Here is a 21,112-nt window from a genome sequence, read left to right on the forward strand (position 1 = left end):
GCATGTTGTGCACAAGTTGTTTGGATAAAAAATACATTAGAAGACTATGGAATTCACTTTAAAAACATTCCCATAAAATGTGATAATACTAGTGCCATATGTCTTACTAAAAATCCAATTCAGCACTCTAGAACTAAGCACATCGACGTTAGGCATCATTTCATACGCGATCATGTCCTTAACAATAATGTTGTTCTAGAATTTATTGACATAAAGCATCAATTAGCAGATATATTTACAAAAGCTTTGAATGAAGACCAATTTGAATTCATTAGAAGGGAATTAGGTATGTTAAATTGTCCCTAAGAATAAACTTGTTTGAATGGATTTTCCGTAAAGATTTTCATCCTCTCTCCGTTCCTCGGTGAATTTGATCCTTCTCTTTCGATTCTAAATGACACGTTAAATTACCTTATCTTGAGTCAAACACCGCTCCCATCTGATCAAGATTAATGATTTTATGATATTTTGTGAATCTAGAAATTGATTTTGATGGCTTAATTATGAGTTTCAAGTTGATAATTTGAATTTGAATGAGTTTGTATTCGAATTATGATATTGACTTATTAGAGTTACTACTTGAAATTTTTTTTTAATCACAATCTCTTCCTTGTACACCTATAATTTTTGTTATTTATAGAAAGAAGAGATTTGATAAAATGGATGAATGCTGAATTTTCCTTTAAGATGAACTTTGCGTAAATATTTTTGCATACTTAATTTTGGATGATAAATTTTTGTATGATTAATGCTGAATTCCTGATGTTATACTCACAAATTATATACTTCAAGTCTCATTCCCTTTTTGTTGATGACAAAAGGGGAGAAGTGATGACTAAGTGATGACTTATACCATTTCGATAGCATGACTTAATGAAAATGTCTTATGCACATCGATAACATGACTTATATGAATTACAAAAGCTTGTGTGATATGAATGTCTTATATGCCTTGCAAAATCCTTGAGAATATCATAAGATTGATTGACCATATTGAAAGCATGCCTTACATCTATATCATGAAATTCATTTTGAAAATCTTTATCTCCTGTAAAAATTGTCTCTTATCATTCGACCTGAAAATGATTTTCATCGAAGTTTCGTATTTACTTATGCTTAATGAGAATAACAATAAGTTCTATGGTTAGAACTTATCGGTTTATGCTTGAATTCAATGGGATGGAATTCAAGTGTTTTTATCTTCTCATAATATGGCATATAGATAGGGGGAGTTATGTTTAACTCCATCATCAATTGATTGTCATCATCAAAAAGGGAGAGATTGTTGAATCTCGGATTTTGATGATAAAATCAATTGATGGGTTAATTGATCTAATCCATATTATTGAGTTAAGTGTGCAGGATTAACTACGATAACCAGAAAACATAAAGCAAGAATACCGGAGTCAAGTTCGATGGACGTTTGAGAGTCCGAAGAATCGTCGGAGATGCTGCCGGAACCAACCGAGAAGAAATCGAGAACCTGTCGGAATTTTCGAAAGTTCGCCGAAGATATCGTTGGAGGTTCGCGGAGATCACCAAGAAGGCTCGGCTACTTATTGAAGTCATCACAAGATCGGGAGCTTGCCGGGAGTCCGTTAGAAGAAGTTCGTCGGAAAGCTCGCCGGAATAAGACTCGACGTTCGCGATTGAAAACTTGCTTAGGATATTTTTAGTTATGTAATTCACTTGTAATTGGGATTAGGATTAATAGATAATCCTATATCCTGGTTAGGGGCCAACTGGGCCTAAAATTAGACTTGGTTTGGGCTAAATTTGAAGCCTAACCAATGAAGCGAAGGGTCTGGCAGTGGCACCGCCCAGCACCTGTAATATCCCTCACTTTTGAAAATTATTAATAAGAAACTATATGTAAATTTGAGGATCTATATGTAAATATCGAAATTTCAAGGATTAAACTGTTAAGTTGTAAAAAGAAGAAAATAAAGAAAACCGAAAATTTCGGTTTTATCCCACCGCCTCCCACGCACTCTCTGTTTCTTCGAGAAACAGAGAGGAGCGGTGGGGCGCGAGGAGAGAAGAAAGAAGAAGAAGAGGGAAAAGAAGAGAGGAGGAAGAGGGAGAAGAGAAGAAAAGAAGAAGAAGAAGAAGAGAGGGAAATTGGAGAGGAGAGGGAGAGGCAGCAGCAGCAGCTAGGGCTGCTGCACCTCTGTTTCCCGCAGGTGGAAACAGAGGAGAGTATGAGTGGGGCGTTGGGGAGGAGAAGAGAAGAAGAAGAAGAAGAAGAAGAAGAAGAAGAAGAAGAAGAAGAGAGGAGGATAGCTGTAGTAGGGCTGCAGCGAGGAGGTGTGTGGCGTTGGGGAGGAAAAGGGAAGAGGAGAAGAAGAGAAGGAGAAGAAAGGGAAAAGAGAGGGAAGAGGGAGAGGAGCGAGAAGTGGCAGCAGCTAGGGCTGCAGCACCTCTGTTTCCAGCAGGTGGAAACAGAGGTGAGGTGTGGGGCATTCGAAGAGGAGAGGAAGGAGAAGAGGAAGAGAAGAAGAAGAGGAAGCAGGAGAAGAGGTTGTGATACCTCTGTTTCCTGCAGAGGAAACAGAGGAGAGGGTGTGTGTGACGCCGGGGAGGAGGAGGGAAGAAGAAGAGGAGAAGAAGAGAAGGGGAAGGAGGAGCTGCGGCTGCGGCAGTGGAAGCTGCAGCTGGAAGAGAAGGAGAGGAAGAGATGGTGAGGAAGAAGCGAAGAAGTAGAAGCGGGTGAAGAGGCGGCACCTTTGTTTCTTGCAGGAGGAAACAGAGGAAAGGAGGAGCTGTTCGTCGGGGAGAAGAAGGGGAGGAAGGAGAAGAAGAGAAGAAGAAGAAAGGAAGGAGGAGGAAGAGGAGAAGGGAAAGAAGTAGCTGTGGCTGCGGCTGTGGCAGCTGCAGCTGTGGCAGGGAGAGAGGAAGAGGAAGGAAGAAGGGAAGGGGAGGAAGAAGAGAAGGGGAAGAGAAGGGGATGCGGCTGCTGCGATGGCAGCTGCAGTTGGAAGAGGGAAGGAGAGGAAGATGAGCAGGGGAGGAAGAAAAGGCTGCGGCCGTGGCTGAGGCTGCGACTGCAGCAGTGCAGCTGGGAAAGAAGAGAAGGAAAGGAAGAAGAAGAGAAAGGGGAGGAGAGGAAGAAGAGAGGAAGAGGAGAAGGGGTGGCAGCTGCGGCAGTGGCAGCTGCAGTTGGAAGAGAAGAAGGAGAGGAAATAGAGCAGCGGAGGAAGAAGAGGCTGCGGCCATGGTTGCGACTGCGACTGCGACTGCGGCAGTTGCAGCTGGGAAAGAAAGGAAACGGGGAAAAAGGGGCTGCGGAAGGGATTGCGGCCACAGCGGCAGCGACTGCGTATGCAGCGGCTGTGTCTGCGAAAGAAGAGGAGGAAGGAAGGTAGTGCGGTGGAAGGGGTTGTGATTGTGGTAGCGGTAGCGGCGGCGGCTGTGGCAGCTGCGTTTGGGAAAGAAAAAGAAGGAATGAGAGTAATAGAGAGCAGGTGACTGTGCCTCGATGTTCGACACGTGGTGTAGTTGCGAAGAAAGGAAGAAAACGGGAGCACAAAACGAAACAGAGAGAGGACACGGAGGAAAAGTAGAAGGATTTGGGCTAGCACCTTCTTTGGATCTTCGGATCGAAATCTTTGAAAGGCACTTCCCTGATCGTTTCTCCTATAATTGCTTTGATATTTCTTATTGCAAGTTCCCGATTCGTTCCTCCTGTAATTGTTCTAATCTTTCCTATTGCAAGTATCCTGATCTTTCCTTACTGTAATTTGATCTCTACATTTGATTTGAATATGTGGAACTTGAATTGTTCTAGCCTTGCATTAGATATATCTCTTGTTTAGACATATCGATCCGAATCTATGCAACTTCTGATATTCTGACCCTTCTACTTTGTTATGGCTATAACTTCATGTATTGACCTCTGATTTGGACGAAACTTATTTGATCAGAATATAGACTCATAAACCTTTGTTTTGATAGCTTATTTTAAGAATTCGGAGTAAGTTTGTCTACCCAAACTTTTGCTTCAAATGAGCCTACAGATTCTGCAAAACAGGGATCGTAATTTCTGACCTTTTGATACTAAACTGCTTATAAGTCCCTGTTGCAAACATTGATTTACTCAAAGCTTATTTCATTGGAAACCAGACTCATAGATCTTTCTTTTGATATATGGATTGAAAGATTTGGAATCCAAACACCTGCCTAGTTATCTGTTGAATCAGACATTATGAATTCTGCCGAACAGAGATTTTGTTCTACGACCCTTGTTTACCAAATTATTTGTAACTCTCTCTATTGGACAGTTCAATTCATATGAAGCCTGTTTTATCTGAAAGTATAATCAAATGATATATTTCTGAGTCAATTGGAGCACGATTGATAGTTTGAATCATTTGTTCAATGTGCCTCTTGTATTCTGCCAGAAATCGAGCTTTGGTCGATTTCTAATATTCTCGTTTCATTCCTTTGGAAATTGATATCTTTTAGCTTTCTTATTCAATTGAGCTTTATAATACTGCTCTGAATTCTTGTATGCTCGTCCTTAAAGTTATTTGCATTCTTGAAAACTATTGTGTAACGTTTAAGCTATATCGTATTGACTTCTATAGGCACATGTATAAGCCATGATTCCGCATTTGTTTTCGATGTGTGCCTATTCTAGTTTCATTTCCTTTGGATATTTGAATTCGTCTAACCTTCTTATTGGAATTGAGCTAAATATGATTGCTTGGAATCCCTGTACACTCTTGTTTTCATTTCATTCCAAATCTGAATACATTTGTGAGAGATTTGTTCTTTGTTTCGTATTGTCTCGAAAAGGCACATGCACGTTTCGTTGTTCCGCGTGTGCTTCCGATATATGCTACTTATTGTTGAAACTGCCCTTTTGTACTCTGGTGTGTGGGATTGTCTGGACCTTTGCCAGAAATGGTAAAGGGTATGCGCTATTTGCCCGCTATGTGGGGTCCCGTTATGTGGGATATTCTGGACCTTTGCCAGAAATGGTAAAGGGTATGTGCTTGTTGCCCGCTATGTGGGTATGTGATTAGAGCCTGCGATGCTCTGCCGGCCCCCTTTGACTTCACCTAGACGTGGGTGGATGGAGCTCCCAGACGTGGGAGACTTTTGTCAGGTGGTCATTCAGAAATGGATGAATCACATTCTGACTGAGATCCCACTACACCTTCTATATGTTTGATATGATATCCAGAGCTTTGGTTATGTGTTTTTGTACATGCTTTGGATAAGATTGATATGTTTGCAACGTCAAAGACGACGTTTGAGCTTCTGTACGGTATTTGTTATTGATATGCTCTGAAATGTTTCATCCACTGTTGATATGTTTCGAAATGTTCCATATGTCGTTAATATGCTCCGGAACATTTCATACGCCATTGATATGCTCCAATTACTCTATGCTCCATTTGCTATGAACTGATATGTTCTGAATTGTCCTATCTGCCATTGATATGCTCCAATTACTCTGTGCTCCATTTGCTATGAACTGATATATTCTGAAATGTCCTATCTGCCATTGATATGCTCCAATTACTCTATGCTCCATTTGCTATGAACTGATATGTTCTGAAATGTCCTATCTGCCATTGATATGCTCCAATTACTCTATGCTCCATTTGTTATGAATCAAATATGTTTTGAATGACATGATACATATGATTTTGTATCTAATGAGATGGTATCCTTGAGAATTCTTGTATTCTGCCTTACATTATGATACCTTACTCGTTTGATATCGTTCCTTTTGTTCTGAATATGTTTTGTCACTTGCTGAGCCGTTTTTGGCTCACTCCGTTGTTATATAAATCTTTCAGGTCAGCGTGTCACTCTTCGAGATGTTTGATTTGGGCTGAGGCAGTGGATAGCTATTCAGAATTATGGGCAAGTCTCGTTGGTTGTTATGCTATTGTTGTATAAGCATATTTTGTATGTAATGAATTGTTCTGATGATCGAAATGGATATACTGTGTAAAAGTGTTAGAAGACCTCTCTTATTTGGAATTTCGGAATGTTAAGTCTAATTTATGACGATATGAACTTGTAGTGAATAGTTGGAGTTCTGATTGTATAATTTATTTAGCTTGTGGATTTATAAATGTTGTTCATGTTTGTCAAGTTGGCTTGGGTTGCCATAAATGTGAATTATCGAGTGATGTGATATATGATTTGAAAATGCACAGGTTTTATGGATGTGAATTTGATTGAATGTTTTTCAGTGTCCTCAAACGTTAGTTTGGATCCTGGATTGGTCTGTGATGAAAATTTCTTAAAAAATTATGGATATTTCGAGGGGCGTGACAGCACCCGAGATCTGGGTGGTGGCACCGCTTGGATGGGCGGTGGCACCGCCAATCCACTATCAGTGGCTGACACTGATAGGCGGTGGCACCGCCACTGATAGGCGGTGGCACCACCAGCATCGGGAACCCAAAGAGAATTCAAATTTTGGAGCCCAAATTTGAATCCTCTTGAGGCCTATAAATACCCCTCAAATCTCAACTGAGATTACAACTTTTGAGAAGCAATTGATTGAGAGAAAGGTTTTAGAAAAGTCTTAGCAAGTCTTGTTTTCAATTTGCTAGAGTGTTCACCTCCTTTTTTCTTGATGAAAATTTGTAAGAGTGTGAACCGCTTGTAAAAAGTTGTAAGAGGGGTATTTGCCCTTCTCCTTCAAGAGATTTGCTAGTGGAAGTTGGGAGCCTCATTGAAGAGGGCCTCACAAGTGGATGTAGGTCATTTGACCGAACCACTTTAAAATTGGCGTGATCTCTGGTTTGCATTTTATTATTGCTATTTACATTACTACAAACCTTCTTATGTGCTTTATTTTCTCATTACCTTTGTTGCATACCTTTACGAACACACGTTCAAGTTAACCTTTTCAAGTTCGGTTTTTATCGTATCAAAAGATTTGTTGAAACCAACGTTTTAATCCGCTGCACTAATTGACCCCCCCTCTTAGTGCTGCTCCGGTCCTAATAGGTTCCACCGCCCAGTCTTACTCAGAGACTGAGCCCAGACGGTGCCACCACCTGATTGGGGTGGTTCCACTGCCTAGTTTTCCTAGGAGACTGAGCTCCTGAGCGGTGCCACCGTCGGCTAGGAAATCTGGGTCCGAATGGGCTGATCCATTCGGCCCAATTTGGGTATATCAAGGGCCCAATTGCCCCCAGATTAAGTTAATGCGATCACCTCCCATTCTTAGCTTAATCTACATACTAACTATGATATTTCTTAAGACATTTACTGCAACTTGCTCTAGTGCGTCAATCGCTTCTTCCGGCGAACTTCCGGTGAACATCCGACGAACCCTCGACGATGCTTCGGCGGACTTCTAGAAAATCTCTTGGACTTGCATGATCCACTTGGCAAGTTCCGACAAGCTTCTTTGGAAAACTCCTGGACTTCTTGTATTTGTTCCCGTAGAACCTCCGATGACCGTCTGGACTTCCGTTGAACTCTCGAACCCCCAATGTGATCATGGTCTTGACACTAGTACAACTCCTGTTGCATGTCTTATTGCCATTGTAGTTAGTCCTGCACATGTAAAATAAACTTCAATCTAGACAATTAATACTAAGCATTAATTAAGTTGTCCGGCATGTCATTGATCCCTCGACGCTTCGTCCGATTCTTCGGCGCATCATCCTCTCCTGCGGCCTATTACCCAATCAGCCAGTTGACTCCACAACTCCGATATCCTTAGCGTAATACCTGCTCTTCTTGGCCCGATGCCCGAGTCCACGGCCCGAAGCCTTCTATCGATTCGTCGACCAATCCACTGGCCCGACGTCCAATCTTCTGACATATTCCTACGGCCCAACATGATTTTCCTATTTTAATTGTGTCATCCTGATTGAAGTATCCTGCATCACTCAAAACGTAGACTAAATCATAAACATATAATGGAAATCTTCAACTTAGCAACTATATACCCCGATAACTAAAGAGCTATGATACATATGGAATGCAAATTGACCCCCTCCAACGATTTGAAACAAGATAGATCGTTCAAGATTGAAGTTAGGAAAACTATTCTAATCACATAATCAATGGAAATTTGATGAAGTAATTAGAATAGTACTTTGATTCCCTTAAAACACCACAAACTAAGAAGCTTGATAAGTTGAAAGGAAAAACAAAGATTTTTCTTTGGTTTTGAACGCCACAAACAAAAATGCTTGATAAGTCCAAAGTTCATGGAAGAACTTAAAAACAAAACACTCACTGGTGTTGTAAGTTGAATATACTTCTCAATGTCCCCTTACAAAGAGAGTCAGCCTTGTTTATATAGTACAAAGGCCAAGTACAAAGGGAATGAATATATTAAATGACATTCATATTCCTAATGCATGAATATAGATTACTCATGAATCTACATTGAATTGTTTTGAATAATTATTCATGAATAAGCCCACAATTCCTAATATGGTCCAATATGGCTGAATGACCTTTATTATTCAAAGATGGCTAAAAATTCATCTTTCTCTCAAGGTTGGACTTTCTCTTCATGATGTTGACTTATTTGCATCAGGTTGATTATTTTAGGCTCTTCTTGTATCCATAGAACCTTGACCAAGTTTTGACTAGCTTGCTCCTTCCAAATGCCTTCTAATAAACAAGTTAAGGCTTCTTTCATCCTTTTAGTTTTCGCTCATGTCATTGGTCCTCGATGAATAGTTAAAGGGTCTTTGGAAAAATTATAATCAACTTGCTTATTCATATCATTCCCCCTTTCCTTGAAAGGATTCATCCTCGAATCAGTGTCTTCATCACCTACATCAAACAAAGATAAATTAGAAACATTGAAGGTTGCACTAACATTACCATACTCACCCGGTAGTTTCAACTTGTATGCATTGTCATTGATTTTTTGAGAGACTCGAAATGGACCATCTCCTCTTGGCATTAGTTTATACTTCCTTTGGTTAGGAAATATTTCCTTCCTCAAGTGTACCCAAACCCAATCACCAGGTTCAAATACTACTTGCTTTTGGCCTTTGTTGTGTTGTTTCTCATATTGTAGAGTTTTCTTTTCAATTTGTTTCTGGACCCTTTCATGCAATGCTTTGACAAAATCAATTTTTTGCTTACCATCCAAATTGGCCTTTTCTAGAGGTAAAGGTAGCAAATCCATAGGAGTTAATGGATTGAACCCGTACACAACTTCAAATGGGGAATGGTTTGTTCTAGCATGCACACTTCTGTTATAAGCAAACTCCACATGTGGCAAACATTCCTCCCAATTTTTTAAATTCTTTTGAATTATGGCCCTCAAAAGTGTTGATAAAGTTTGATTTACCACCTCCGTTTGTCCATTTGTTTGTGAGTAACAAGTGGTTGAATACAATAGCCTTGTACCAAACTTGCTCGAAAGTATTTTCCAAAAGTGGCTAAGGAACTTTACATCTCTATCACTCACAATTATCTTTGGAATGCCATGTAATCTTACAATTTCTTTGAAGAACAGCCCCGTAACATGTGTTGCATTATCTATTTTGTGGTAAGGAATGAAATGTGCCATCTTGCTAAACCTATCAACAACAACAAAAATAGAATCTCTCCCTCCTTTTGACCTTGGTAAACCCAAGACAAAGTCCATGGATATATCAACCCAAGGCTCACTAGTTATAGGAAGAGGAGTATACAATCCATGAGGCATTACTTTAGATTTAGCTTGTTTACAAGTAATGCATTTCTCACATAATCTCTCAACATCTCTTTTTACGTGCGGCCAAAAGAAATGATCACTTAACACATCTAAAGTTTTTCTAATCCCGAAATACACCATTAAACCTCCACTATGTGCCTCTCTCACAAGTAATTCTCTCATTGAACATTGAGGAATACACAACTTATTTTCTTTGAAAAGAAAATCATCATGCTTGAAGAACTTATCAAAACCCCCTTTCTCACATGCCCCATAAACATTAGCAAAATCATGATCAGAATTATATAAATTTTTAATATACTCAAAACCCAATAATTTTGCATCAAGTTGAGAAATTAGAGCATACCTTCTAGAAAGAGCATCGGCAACCACATTTTCCTTACCTTGTTTATACTTGATGATGTATGGAAAGGATTCAATAAACTCCACCCATTTTGCATGCCTACAGTTTAGTTTTCCTTGTCCTTTGAGATATTTCAAGGACTCATGATCAGTGTGTATAATGAATTTCTTATACCAAAGATAGTGCTGCCATGTCTCTAACACTCTTACCAAAGCGTAAAACTCCTTGTCATATGTTGGGTAGTTAAAACTTGCTCCACTTAGCTTCTCACTAAAGAATGCAATAGGTCTGCCTTCTTGCATTAAGACTCCTCCAATTCCTATTCCACTCGCATCACACTCAATCTCAAAAGTTTTAGCAAAGTTCGGTAAAGCAAGCAAAGGTGCTGAACTGAGTTTGTCTTTAAGCAAGTTAAAAGCATCATCTTGTTTTTCACCCCATCTAAATCCCATATTCTTTTTTATGCATTCAGTTAATGGTGCATCAATTGTAGAAAAATCCTTAATGAATCTTCTATAAAAGCTAGCAAGACCATGAAAACTTTTAACATCACTAACACTAGTAGGTTTTGGCCACTCCCTAATTACTTTCACTTTTTCTTGATCAACATGTATTCCTTTATCATTAACAATATATCCAAGAAAAGTAATTTTATTAGTGCAAAAAGTGCATTTCTTTATATTAGCATATAACTTATCTTTTCTAAGCACATCGAAAATAGCTTTTAAATGTGTTACATGCTCATCTAAACTTTTGCTATACACAAGTATATCATTAAAATAAACCACTACAAATTTTCCAATATAAGCACGTAAAATATGATTCATCAATCTCATGAAAGTGCTAGGTGCATTATGTTAGGATCGAGAGCACTAAGAGGGGGGGGGTGAATTAGTGCAGCGGAAATCTTACAATAATTTAAAAACCAAAAGCTGCGTTCGTTCAAAAACTATTATGATGCAAAAGCAAATTCTCAGTTTGTATCTAAGTGCAGTTTGCGTCTAAGCGCAGATTGCGTTGAAGCGCAGTTTTGCGTCTAAGCGCAGTTTTGCGTCTAAGCGCAGTTTTGCGTCTAAAGTCAGATTTACGTCTAAACGCAGATTTACGTCTAAACGCAGATTTACGTCTAAACGCAGATTTACGTCTAAACGCAGTTTTACGTCTAAACGTAGATTTACGTCTAAACGCGGTTTTACGTCTAAACGTAGTTTTACGTCTAAACGCAGATTTACGTCTAAACGCAGTTTTACGTCTAGACGCAGATTTACGTCTAAACTTTGAAACTCGTTTGTATACTCGCAGAAGGCAGTATGCAGTTGAAAACAAGACGTAAACGTGAACTGAAATCTGATGATTGAGCGAGGAAAGCCGATTTACGTCTGAATGCAGTTTTACGTCTAAATGTTGAAACTCGTTCGTAAAATCGTAGAGGACAGATTGCAGTTATTAATAGGATTAAAATGTAAGCGTAAACTGCAAAGAAGATCGTTCGTAAAAGCACGGAAAATAGTTCTGCAGAATCAAACGTAAACGTAAACTGTAATGTATGAAAATACGAATTTACGTTTGAATGCAGATTTGGAAGAACAGCACTTAGAACTTGTTCGTGAAAGCGCAGAGAGCAGTAGTGATGAGGGAGGTTTGCAGTAATGATAAAGTGCTCGAAAATAAACGCAAACCAGAGATTTAGAGTGGTTCGGTCAGCCTTGACCTACTCCACTTTTGGCTTCCTCCACCGATGAGGTTGCCGACGTCAACTAGGTGCCTTCCTTCAATGGGCGAAGGCCAAACTGCCCTTTTACAATTTCTCTCCTTTTGACAGGCTTAGGAGACAACCTTTACAGACCTTTCTCTCCTCACTTTACAATTGAAAACTTGAAGAACAGAAGGAGGAGACTTAAAGGCTTTACAACACTTTTTGAGCTCTTAGAATCACAGAAAAGATCAAGATTTCGGTGTAGGTTTGTATCTTTTCAGTGCTGAATGGGTGGGGTATTTATAGGCCCCAACCCAATTCAAAATTCGAGCTCAAAACGATCAAATCGATCAAATCCCAGAATTCTGGGATCAGGCGGTTGCACCTCTTGACTGGAGAGGTGGCACCGCCTGGCAGAGCTCGAAGACTGAGCTCAGGCGATTGCTTCTCTCTGCCAGAGCTCGAAGACTGAGCTCGATGGTTGCATCACCTGGCAGAGCTCGAAGACTGAGCTTGGTGATTGCATCACCTGGCAGAGCTCGAAACTGAGCTCGGTGGTTGCATCACCTGGCAGAGCTCCAAGCTGAGCTCAGGCTGATCCACCTCTCTGCCAGAGCTCGAAGACTGAGCTCGGTGATTGCATCACCTGGCAGAGCTCGAGACTGAGCTCAGGCTGATGCACTTCTCTGCCAGAGCTCGAAGACTGAGCTCGGTGGTTGCATCGCCTGGCAGAGCTCGAAACTTGAGCTCTGGCGGTGCTACCTCTTGGCAGAGGAGGTTGCACCGCTTGGCTGGGGCGGTTGCACCTCCTGGCTGGGGCGGTTGCACCTCCCAACCTCGCAGGAAGACATAGCCTGGGCGGTGCTACCTCCAACCCTGGCGGTGGCACCTCTTCACTATTCCAGCTCACTTGGTTTGGCTCCAAACTTGGTCCAAACCAGTCCGAACTTGGGCCTAATTGGCCCCTACTTGGGTTATAGGATTAACACCTAATCCTAACCCTAGTTAACGTGCTAACTATGAATTTAAAGACATTTTCTAAGCTTTTACAAAGTCCGCAAGTCAAGACTTCTTCTAGCGAGCTTCCGGCAAACTTCCGGCGGTCTTCCGATGAACTCTCGGAAACCATTCTACGGACTCCCAGCAAGCTCCTAGACTTCACGATTTGTTCTTAGTGAGTTCCAACGAGCTTCTTCGGCAAGCTCCGATCTTTCTCGGCGAGCTCCGCGAACTCCCAACGAATCTTCGGACTTCCGTCGAACTCTCGAACTCGCAACAAATCCTTCGCGCTTGACTCCGACACTTTGTTTCGCTTTATGTCTTCATCGTTATCATAGTTAATCCTGCACAACAAAACAAAACTTCAATCGAGACAATTAATCCTAAGCAATTAACCAAGTTGTCCGACATGTCATTGGTCCCTCGACGCTTCGTCCGATTCTTCGGCGCATCGTCCTCTCGTGCAGCCTATTGCCCAATCGGCCAGTTGACTCCGCAACTCCGATATCCTTGGCACAATACCCGCTCTTCTTGGCCCGATGCCCGAGTTCACGGCCCGAAGCCTTCTGTCGATACGTCGACCGATCCACCGGCCCGACGTCCAATCTTCTGACATGTTCCTTCGGCACAACATGATTATCCTGCTTTAATTGTCTCATCCTGATCGAAGCATCCTGCGTCACTCAAAACGCAGATTAAATCATAAACATATATTAAGTAGTTTCATCATCAAAATACGAGATTCAACAATCTCCCCCTTTTTGATGATGACAACCACTTGATGACGGAGTTAAACTTAACTCCCGGAGTTTAAACAAACTCCCCCTATCAATATGCCATATTGATAGAACCTTGAATTCAAACTGAATTCAAGTCATTGCAATATTCATCATGGATACTTGCAACACGTCAACATGAACTTATGCATAAACTTATGCATCACATGTCATGTCATCAACATACTTCTCCCCCTTTGTCATCAATAAAAAGGAGAAGTACTACAATCAAGTGTGTGTGATATTGGTTCAACTCATTGCATGAAAATCATAATATCAAGTTTTATCATCATGCAAGTTTGCTAATATCAAATACCAACATGAAAAATTGCGATGTAGGCTTTTGATATCATAATGCAAACATTTCAAGTGTTTATCAATTATAGCATTTCATCACATGGTAGGATATCAACGCGTAAAATTACGATACAAGTTCTTGATATCTTAACGCATGATGAAAACATGGCATAATACAAGTTTGGCAATCATAGCATCAATTCATATATCTCTTAATGATGCAAGTATTGCAAATATGGCAATCATATCAATTCATATATCTCTTGATGATGCAAGCCTAGCATCAGTGTTCATAGCATCAATTCATATATTTCTCCCCCTTTGTCATCAACAAAACGGAGAACGATATAAGCAAATTTTAAGCATAAGTGCTTGTTGTTATGTATGTGAAATAAATCCTTGCGAGTAAAAACACTTTCATCCATATTCATCAAATCCATTTCTCAAAAAATATTTTTCACATGATGTGTGTATGAGAGATGTATTTGCTAGTCAATTACATATGTCAAAAATCAATGATATGAACTAAACTTGATATGGCATATGCTTGTTAAGTTTGGAAGAGAGTGAACTTGATATGTTAGACTCAAGAGAATCCGAAAATGAAATTTGAGTCTTTCTTCCATTCCAACAAGGTTTTGCTATAGATATTCAATTACAATCATGAAGGTAAAGCATGCTTGTTATCATGGAAGTTTTGTATTCAAGCACATAATTTTCAACATGTAATTGTGTAAAATCATTATGCCAGTCAAGTGATTCAATCATTCAATCAAGAAGGTTCGAAAAATAATTTTAACACGTTCAATCATTAAGACGTATTTTTGCCATTGTTTTTCAAATTCAATCATAAAGATAAGACATACTCATCATCATGATAGTATGATAGCAGGTTTACCATATACAAGCTAGCAAAAAATTTGTACATTTTAAGGCCCGCAAGCTAGCAATTTTGAGATGTTCAAGAAAGCAACTCTTGCTTCTTGATATATGCAAATTTGTCAAGTTTTGCTAGATGTGCAAGTTAGCATTTTTGCCTCTTGAGATAGGCAAGCTAGCAATCAAGTTTTTTCATCTTCTTGACTTGTACAAGCTAGCTATCTCCCCCTTTGTCATTGTCAACAAGGGAAAAACCCTTTACATCAATTTCTAAATCATGACAAAGGTAAGTAATCATTCTTATTTGTGCATCATTATAGTTTCAATGCACAAATTTATTAACATTACATTTCAAAAAATTTATGCATGATACCGAAAAATCAATCATCATCATGAGCATATCAAACATGATATTCAAGCATTCATGATATATCATTTTGGCAGCATGATCATAGATATTCAAACGATGGTATCTAGAATTCATTACATCCTATTATGCATGATCATTAACTCCTCATTTGTATTTCATGCATTATTTCATTTCATCTCATAAGGAATATCAAGAAGAGTTATTGGATGATGAGATAAATATTTTATGAATACACAGAATATCATAAGTGTTTCATGTATTCATATTATCACATGAAGCATATTATCATTTTTAAGATTCATAACATGAATAACGTTATTACTATTTCATCAAAATTAGTTTCGAGATTCACATAATATCATGAAATCATTAATCTCGATAAAATGGGAAAAACATTTTCTTTTTAAGTGATTCTTTTAACACATCATAAAAAAGAAAAACTCATTCATAATTCAAGTGATTTACAAGATATCATAAATGAATTTATCACTTGTATTTCACCAAAATCGAGAACTCTAGAGTTAGAAAAATGATTGAAGCATTTAATCTGATTGAAGAATGATTCATATTTAAAGTGTAGCATTTGTCAAATCTGAAATCATCAAGTATAACTTTAATATTTTCATTGCAACATTAAGCAAGGTTTCATTGAAGATAATTTTGAATGATTCTTATAAATGCCTAAAACTTCTTTAATTTTAATTTATGATTGACTTTATAATAGCATGCTCAAATCTTTATTCTTATGTCAAAACCATACATTATATTTAATAAACAAAGACAATGAAAAATATCAAGCCTTCCAGACAAAAGCCATGTATCGTCATTGAAAAGCAATATGAAAATCATCAAAATATACATTCTTGCTTCTCAAGCACATAAGATTAATCTCACTAGGTGTAAAATCATTAGATTTCTATCTTGCATTAACATAAGACATGCAATTTTCATTATCATTTTCAAGATTACAAGCATGATCATATTTTTGCATTTTCATTGTTAAATTATTAAAAATATAATTTTCAACAAAATTTAAAGAAAAAGAAAAGTGCATCATGAAAAGCATCATGTAATTTCGAAGTAAATTAGGGGGATTTCGATTACCTCATCATTGTAGGCTGTTAAGGCGTAGTTTGCCGCCTTGCTTTTGTTGACTTTCTCTTCTTCGGAGGAGCTCGATTCATCCCAATTTTTGTTCTTCTTCTTGCGTTTAAAGCAAGTAGTTCCATTCTTTTTGCTTTTTAATTTTCGTTTCATTTTAAGTTCACCATCACTTGAGCTTATGCTCGAGTGGTCTTCAAATGTTCTATGTCCCAAATCCTTCCTATTCTTTGGAAGGTTGGTTTGTTCATCATTGTCCTCATCACTTGAGTCATCGCTCAAGTGGCATTCATTTGTCCAGAGTTCCAAATCCTTCCTGTTCTTTGGAAGGTGGTTCTCAAGTTCTTCACGTGCATTGCACGTCATTTCATGTGTGATCAATGAACCAATTAGTTCTTCAAGTGGAAAATGGTTCAAGTTTTTCGATTCTTGAATAGCAGTTACTTTTGAATCCCAAGTTTTAGAAAGTGAGCGCAAAACTTTGTTAACGAGTTCAAAATCCGAAAAGCTTTTACCAAGTGATTTTAAACCATTGACGACATCCGTAAAACGGGTGTACATGTCAACAACGGTTTCGCTTGGTTTCATATGAAAAAGCTCGAAATCAAGCAGTAGAATATTAACTTTCGAGTCTTTGACTCTACTAGTTCCCTCGTGCGTGATTTCAAGAGTGCGCCAAATATCGAAAGCCGTTTCACACGTAGAAATCCGATTGAACTCATTTTTGTCCAATGCGCAAAATAAGGCATTCATAGCCTTTGCGTTTAAAGAAAAATTCTTCTTATCCAAAACCGACCATTCGTTCATCGGTTTGGAGGGAAGTTGAAAACCGTTTTCAATGATATTCCATAAATCCAGATTTAGAGAAATTAAGAAAACTCTCATTCGAGTTTTCCAATAAGTGTAGTCCAATCCGTTAAAGAACGGTGGACGAAAGACCGAACAGCCCTCTTGAAAAGTCATTTCTCTCGGGTGTAAATCCGAAATGAGAAATACCCCGCTCTGATACCAATTGTTAGGATCGAGAGCACTAAGAGGGGGGGGGTGAATTAGTGCAGCGGAAATCTTACAATAATTTAAAAACCAAAAGCTGCGTTCGTTCAAAAACTATTATGATGCAAAAGCAAATTCTCAGTTTGTATCTAAGTGCAGTTTGCGTCTAAGCGCAGATTGCGTTTAAGCGCAATTTTGCGTCTAAGCGCAGTTTTGCGTCTAAGCGCAGTTTTGCGTCTAAACTCAGATTTACGTCTAAACGCAGATTTACGTCTAAACGCAGATTTACGTCTAAACGCAGATTTACGTCTAAACGCAGTTTTACGTCTAAACGCAGATTTACGTCTAAACGCAGTTTTACGTCTAAACGCAGTTTTACGTCTAAACGCAGATTTACGTCTAAACGCAGTTTTACGTCTAGACGCAGATTTACGTCTAAACTTTGAAACTCGTTTGTATACTCGCAGAAGGCAGTATGCAGTTGAAAACAAGACGTAAACGTGAACTGAAATCTGATGATTGAGCGAGGAAAGCCGATTTACATCTGAATGCAGTTTTACGTCTAAATGTTGAAACTCGTACGTAAAATCGTAGAGGACAGATTGCAGTTATTAATAGGATTAAAATGTAAGCGTAAACTGCAAAGAAGCTCGTTCGTAAAAGCACGGAAAACAGTTCTGCAGAATCAAACGTAAACGTAAACTGTAATGTATGAAAATACGAATTTACGTTTGAATACAGATTTGGAAGAACAGCACTTAGAACTTGTTCGTGAAAGCGCAGAGAGCAGTAGTGATGAGGGAGGTTTGCAGTAATGATAAAGTGCTCGAAAATAAACGCAAACCAGAGATTTAGAGTGGTTCGGTCAGCCTTGACCTACTCCACTTTTGGCTTCCTCCACCGATGAGGTTGCCGACGTCAACTAGGTGCCTTCCTTCAATGGGCGAAGGCCAAACTGCCCTTTTACAATTTCTCTCCTTTTGACAGGCTTAGGAGACAACCTTTACAGACCTTTCTCTCCTCACTTTACAATTGAAAACTTGAAGAACAGAAGGAGGAGACTTAAAGGCTTTACAACACTTTTTGAGCTCTTAGAATCACAGAAAAGATCAAGATTTCGGTGTAGGTCTGTATCTTTTCAGTGCTGAATGGGTGTGGTATTTATAGGCCCCAACCCAATTCAAAATTCGAGCTCAAAACGATCAAATCGATCAAATCCCATAATTCTGGGATCAGGCGGTTGCACCTCTTGACTGGAGAGGTGGCACCGCCTGGCAGAGCTCGAAGACTGAGCTCAGGCGATTGCTTCTCTCTGCCAGAGCTCGAAGACTGAGCTCGATTGTTGCATCACCTGGCAGAGCTCGAAGACTGAGCTTGGTGATTGCATCACCTGGCAGAGCTCGAAACTGAGCTCGGTGGTTGCATCACCTGGCAGAGCTCCAAGCTGAGCTCAAGCTGATCCACCTCTCTGCCAGAGCTCGAAGACTGAGCTCGGTGATTGCATCACCTGGCAGAGCTCGAGACTGAGCTCAGGCTGATGCACTTCTCTGCCAGAGCTCGAAGACTGAGCTCGGTGGTTGCATCGCCTAGCAGAGCTCGAAACTTGAGCTCTGGCGGTGCTACCTCTTGGCAGAGGAGGTTGCACCGCTTGGCTGGGGCGGTTGCACCTCCTGGCTGGGGCGGTTGCACCTCCCAACCTCGCAGGAAGACATAGCCTGGGCGGTGCTACCTCCAACCCTGGCGGTGGCACCTCTTCACTATTCCAGCTCACTTGGTTTGGCTCCAAACTTGGTCCAAACCAGTCCGAACTTGGGCCTAATTGGCCCCTACTTGGGTTATAGGATTAACACCTAATCCTAACCCTAGTTAACGTGCTAACTATGAATTTAAAGACATTTTCTAAGCTTTTACAAAGTCCGCAAGTCAAGACTTCTTCTAGCGAGCTTCCGGCAAACTTCCGGCGGTCTTCCGATGAACTCTCGGAAACCATTCTGCGGACTCCCGGCAAGCTCCTAGACTTCACGATTTGTTCTTAGTGAGTTCCAACGAGCTTCTTCGGCAAGCTCCGATCTTTCTCGGCGAGCTCCGCGAACTCCCAACGAATCTTCGGACTTCCGTCGAACTCTCGAACTCGCAACAAATCCTTCGCGCTTGACTCCGACACTTTGTTTCGCTTTATGTCTTCATCGTTATCATAGTTAATCCTGCACAACAAAACAAAACTTCAATCGAGACAATTAATCCTAAGCAATTAACCAAGTTGTCCGACATGTCATTGGTCCCTCGACGCTTCGTCCGATTCTTCGGCGCATCGTCCTCTCGTGCAGCCTATTGCCCAATCGGCCAGTTGACTCCGCAACTCCGATATCCTTGGCACAATACCCGCTCTTCTTGGCCCGATGCCCGAGTTCACGGCCCGAAGCCTTCTGTCGATACGTCGACCGATCCACCGGCCCGACGTCCAATCTTCTGACATGTTCCTTCGGCACAACATGATTATCCTGCTTTAATTGTCTCATCCTGATCGAAGCATCCTGCGTCACTCAAAACGCAGATTAAATCATAAACATATATTAAGTAGTTTCATCATCAAAATACGAGATTCAACACATTAGTTAGGCCAAAAGGCATAACCAACCATTCATATAAACCATATTTAGTTTTGAAAGCGGTTTTCCATTCATCACCTTCATGCATTCTTATTTGATGATATCCAGATTTTAAATCAATTTTTGAAAACACACAAGAACCATGCAATTCATCCAACATATCATCTAGCCAAGGAATAGGATGTCTATACTTTACCATGATTTTGTTGATGGCTCGGAAATCAACACACATTCTCCATGATCCATCCTTTTTAGGCACCAATAGAACAGGAACTGCACATGGACTCATGCTTTCTTGCACATAGCCCTTTTTCATAAGCTCACTTACTTGTTTTTGGATTTCCTTGGTCTCTTCGAGGTTGCATCTATATGTTGGCTTATTTGGTATGCTTGCACCTGGAATGAAATAAATTTGATGCTAAATTCCTTTTTTTTTTATAAGTAAAAGTAAATTGATTTTGTATAAAATTTCTACAAATAGCTTTGTCTATACAAGTTATAGACGAAGCTAGGTAACTAATAGAGTACTCATGCGGTAGTTATGACTACACATGCTGTAGACTATAACTCTTAACTGTGGCCAACTAATAAAATTTAAAGTCTAGATATGCCAAGATTTCCTATGGGTATAGCTTTTGACATCATGCCCAAGATCTTTAGCTAATAGCAAAATTGAATTTGAAAAAATATCTTTTTCTCTCTGTGTAAGGTGCTCCATTTTGAGATCATTTTCCATACATGATCTTCAGTCTCTAATAATCTCTATCAAGAGCTGAGCATTGTTTGTGTGTTGACTCTCAAAGATTCTACTATATCTTTCCTTCCACATCCACCAAATAGCACATCTGAATATAACCTTTGTCAATTGTGTAAGAGGCCATTTTCTTCAAAAATATTGCATGAGGTCAGCTAATTCTTGATGCAAGTTTGATTGCGGCATTCTATTGAGTTCGAATCGCTGGAGAATCTCCTTCCATATCCATTTAGTATAGTCACAAGCAAAATAGAGATGGTCAACAGTTTCTTCTTGTTGCATGCAAAGGGAGCATCAGTTAACATGATGGATACCTCTTCTTTTCATATTGTCTATTGTAGGTAGTTTATTCAGAAGGGCCTGTCATGTACATAAGGAATGTCTCTGTGATCCCGGTCGATCCCATGTCCAACTGCTTGGGAGCCACTTGTTATTTCTTTGCCTAATTTGATTCCATGCGGATGTGGCACTAAATTTACCAATATCATGAAGCCAAATAAGTACATTTGAAGGGTTGTTCCTGATTGGAATAGTTGTGATAGTCGGCCAAAGTGATAACATTTTAGGAGAAATAGGAGTAGGGAGACACCAGGTACCATTAGCAATAAACTCGGAAACCTTCCAATCT

The 21,112-nt window shown here is 39.7% G+C and overlaps 1 long non-coding RNA gene across 1 annotated transcript; it reads left to right on the plus strand.

The window, feature by feature from the left end:
- Positions 1–3,335: 3,335 nt before the first annotated feature.
- On the plus strand, positions 3,336–6,111 carry LOC135635942 (uncharacterized). Its single transcript, XR_010495765.1, has 2 exons — positions 3,336–3,615; positions 5,811–6,111. It is a non-coding gene; the product is annotated as an uncharacterized LOC135635942 (long non-coding RNA).
- Positions 6,112–21,112: the final 15,001 nt, after the last annotated feature.

This window comes from Musa acuminata, chromosome BXJ3-4, assembly GCF_036884655.1.
Source record: "Musa acuminata AAA Group cultivar baxijiao chromosome BXJ3-4, Cavendish_Baxijiao_AAA, whole genome shotgun sequence".
NCBI lineage: Eukaryota > Viridiplantae > Streptophyta > Magnoliopsida > Zingiberales > Musaceae > Musa > Musa acuminata.